The following is a 4,481-nucleotide window of genomic DNA, read 5'->3' on the forward strand; positions in this document are numbered from 1 at the left end:
TGGATGAGTTCAGAGAGGTAAAGGGACATATGTTCAGGCTGGTCAAAGAGGAGCATGCAGCTGTGTCCCAAGAAAAGGAGACAAAGGACTTAGTTTTATCTTACAGGGTTGTTTTCTTCATAATCTGTGTAAAAGAGCATTTTGTAATGCTGCAGCTACTTTTTTCCCTCCTGTTTTCAGAACAAAGCTTAGAATCCAGAACCCTTCTTTTGCAGCACTACCTCTGACATTTGGCTGTTCATTCATGTGTGATGGTTTGAAACTGTCTTTTTAATTTTTCCTTGCAAAGTTCAGAACAGAGAAAGTGAAAGAATGTAAATAAGTCACTATTGGGTGTAAGAAATGAAAAATAACGATTGTTCTAAACACTTCCATTGGATAGATAGAAATGTTTAAGAACTATTACCCAAAACAAAGTAGGCATTCGGCACATTCTGCGTTCGGCAGTGGGGGCAGTTGCTGGGCTGTCTGGCTGCTGTTTCTTCTTCTCTTCTGGCTGAAGATAACACGTACTGACCTTGGCAGCTAAGTTAACAACTTTCTGCTCTAACTAAACTCTGCTTCTCTGTCCAGGGAGGTCTGGGGGGGAAGCTCCTGGGAGAGGGAGGCCCCTTTGGGAGGGTCCCCTTGGGGGGAAGCAAAGGGAGATCGATTGTGCTTTTTCTGTTGATTGTATATATTTGTGAATGTTGTGAATTTTGTATATTTGTACATATTCATTGCATTTCATTGTAGATTTTAGACTCTGCTTGTAAATACAGCTTTTCATTTGCTTCCAGACTGAGCTAGCCTGGTTATTGTTGGTGGGGGGGGAATTTCAGCTCACACCGACACACTTTTTATTTTTGGCGCTCCAACTCGGGGCTCGATTGCTTGTTTGATTTATTTCTGCTCAGATTAGGAAGCAAAATGAAGCTGTTTTGGATTCTGAGTCATTCTATTTCATCTATTATCGGTGCAATTGTCTACAGATGGGCCATTTCTTGCATGATAGACAATATTGTGAGATATGTGGCATATAAGTCATTTCTTTGGGTTAAGAACAAGTTACTGAATGTTGGTGAATTCTGTTGTGGTCTTATTGGGCTTAGAAGCTATGGTAACTCAACTATGGATCTGCTAGCAGACACATATGAGTTTGTTACTCCTCTTACAACTACAGAGGGTCTTTGGAACCAGTGGTACCCTAGATATCTTGTGCTTGCCTTAATTTTGTTGCTTGGAATAATCATATGGCTACTGATAGCACTGTGTCAAGAAAGACATAAGGCTACTTGCTCTTCCAACTCTGCTGTGAATGTGAAAACCAAGCCAGTAAATTTGGTGGCCACTGTAACCAGAAAGCGTAAAGGAGATGCAGATGCTGCAGGAGATGGTGCAGATGGAGATGAGGGGCCTTTTACTCAGGGTCCTTCTGTTAAGAAAGGTCCTTCTGATGAGGAAGAGAGGGTTAGCCTTAAAACTCTGGTAGACCTCTTGAGACCCCACATGGATGATGGAGATGTAGGTCAGGATGTAGACCCTAGTAGATTAGCAACTGCTGGTAGTGCCTCTGAACTCAAAGAAATTCAACGGAGGATTAAAATAGGATTATGGGGACAGCGACCTCAGGATGATGATGATGATGAGGAGGAGGATGACATACAGTCAGCTAATGCACCCAGACAGGAAATTAGACATGTGAGGAAGGATTACATCAGAGGAGATAATGAGCCAGTCCTGTCTTGGCTAGCCAGGTGTTTTGATATGGGAGCCCCAGCATTGGTGGTAGGTGACAAGTCGGCCTCTCAGTTGGGGATGCTCTCAAAGGATACAGGCATAGACAGGCACCTAGGCAAGTGCATTGGTAAAGTTTCTCTGTGGGCACGCCTCCTACTGGCAGTCTCGCTGAGGTACCCCAGCAGAGATGATTTACCATGGAACCCTAAGCCTTGGACCACAATAGCTGAGGGAATCAAGCATCTGAGAGAGTTTGCTGTGAGAGAAGTAATGTATGGAGATCATAAGACTCTGAATCCTGATGAAATTCCTGTTGGAACAGGCCTTGCCAAAAAGCTCATTAAGCTTGCTCCTCCTAATTATGCTACTATTCTGGCAAGCAGGATTGTGGCAAGAAATTATGGTGGAGCACCTCCTACTGTTGGCCATTTCACTGACCAAATGAGGCAGTTGGAGGATAGTCTTGCACGTACTTCTTTGGTTTCAGCCATTGAAACTCTGTCTGGAAAGATGGAGAATTGCATGAAAGAGCTGAAGGAGGAACTTAAAACCTCCATATCCAACTTGATGAAGGGGAATGATTCTAATTCCTCTTCCTCCAGATGGATACAAGTTTCAGCTGTCAGAAACAGACGTGCTCCAAGAAGGCCATTCCAGAATAGGTCAAACCAAAACAGACAGCAGAGGCAATCACGTGGCAGTATCTGGATAACTCTGCGTGATCAGTTTGGTGAGAACATGAACAGATGGGATGGTCAACCAACTTCTGATCTTTTCAAGAGGTTACGGGAGCTGCAGAGGGACAGATCCCGAGGTAGCAATACCAGGAGGGTAGCTGTTGCTTCCTCAGTTTCCCAGAACAACTCTGATAGCTCCAACAGTGATCCTAATTCTGGTGCTGGACATTGTGCCAGCTGTACATGTGGAGGTAATCCTGACCATTAGGGGTGCCCTGCCTTCCGACAGGGGGAGGTAAGGGATAATGGAGATAACAGAATCTATTGGGATGTGTACATCCAGTGGCCTGGCACTTCAAAATTTCAGAAGTACAGGGCCTTGGTTGACACAGGAGCTCAGTGCACCATAATACAATGAAATTATCAAGGGGGAGAATCTATAACTATTCAGGGAGTCACTGGTGGAACTCAAGAGTTGTTTAAGATAGAGGTTGATATAAGTTTAACTGGGAAGCAGTGGAAGAAACATACTATTGTAACAGGTCCTAATGCACCTTGTATTTTGGGAATTGACTTTCTGAGAGAAGGGCGTTTTAAAGACCCTAAGGGTTACAAATGGGCTTTTGGAATAGCAACTGTAGAAATTGATGGAGGAAAATTGAAGTTGTCCATTAGACCTGAGCTTTCAGATGAATCTGCAGTTGTTGGACAACATGAGATAGAGGATGTAAAGCTGCCGGTTGCTTCTCAAACTGTGCATCACAGACAATACAGAACCAACCGTGACTCTTTGGTGCCCATTCAAAACTTGATTCGTCAGTTGGAGAGTCAGAAGGTCATCAGCAAAACTCATTCACCTTTCAACAGTCCAGTCTGGCCTGTGAGAAAGCAGAATGGAGAGTGGCGTCTGACAGTTGATTTCCGTGCCTTGAATGAAGTAACTCCACCCATGAGTGCAGCTGTACCAGACATGATGGAACTCCAATATGAGCTGGAATCCAAGCAGGCCAAATGCTATGCTACCATAGACATTGCTAATGCTTTCTTCTCCATTCCCATAGCAGAGGAATGCAGGCCTCAGTTTGCTTTTACCTGGAAAGGCATTCAGTACACATTCAATCGTTTGCCCCAGGGGTGGATTCACAGTTCAACCATCTGCCATGCAGTGATCCATGATGCTTTGGAGAAAGGTGGAGCTCCAGAACACATTCAGTTCATCGATGACATCATCGTCTGGGGTGAGACTGCTGAAGAAGTCTTCGAGAAAGGTAATAAAATCCTTGACGTTCTCTTCCAAGCTGGTTTCGCTATCAAGCGAGACAAGGTGAAAGGACCTGCCAGAGAAATCCAGTTTCTGGGAGTGCGGTGGCAAGATGGTCGCCGTCACATCCCAATGGATGTGATAAACAGAGTCTCCACCATGGCAAATCCCATCAACAAGAAAGAAACTCTGTGTTTCTTAGGCATAGTGGGATTTTGGAGACTGCACATTGCTGGATACAGTCAGATTGTGAAACCTCTATATGATGTGACTCGAAAGAGAAACAGTTTCCAATGGGGTCCTGAGCAACAAGCAGCCTTTGACCAGATCAAGCGAGAGGTAGTCCAAGCGATGGGTCTGGGACCTGTCCGAACTGGTCCAGACATTAAGAACATTCTGTACACGGCCGTGAGTGACAATGGTCCAACCTGGTGCTTATGGCAAAGAGCTCCAGGGGAGACACGAGGACGTCCTCTTGGTTTCTGGGGTTGTGGCTACAGAGGCTCAGAGGCAAAGTACACTCCAACAGAGAAAGAGATTTTAGCTGCTTATGAAGGAGTGAAAGCTGCTTCTGAAGTGATTGGAACTGAGTCACAACTTCTTCTAGCTCCTAGATTGCCAGTTCTGAATTGGATGTTCAAAGGCAAAGGTTCTTCACCACATCATGCAACAGATGCTACCTGGTCTAAGTGGATGGCTCTGATAACACAGAGAGCTCGAATGGGAAATCTCGAAAGGCCTGGTTTGGTGGAGGTGATCACAAACTGGCCAGAAGGCACAAGCTGTGCTAAACCTCCAGAGGAGAGAGTAGCTCGTGCTGAGGA

The sequence above is a fragment of the Indicator indicator genome, chromosome 20 (genome assembly GCF_027791375.1).
Source record: "Indicator indicator isolate 239-I01 chromosome 20, UM_Iind_1.1, whole genome shotgun sequence".
Lineage (NCBI taxonomy): Eukaryota > Metazoa > Chordata > Aves > Piciformes > Indicatoridae > Indicator > Indicator indicator.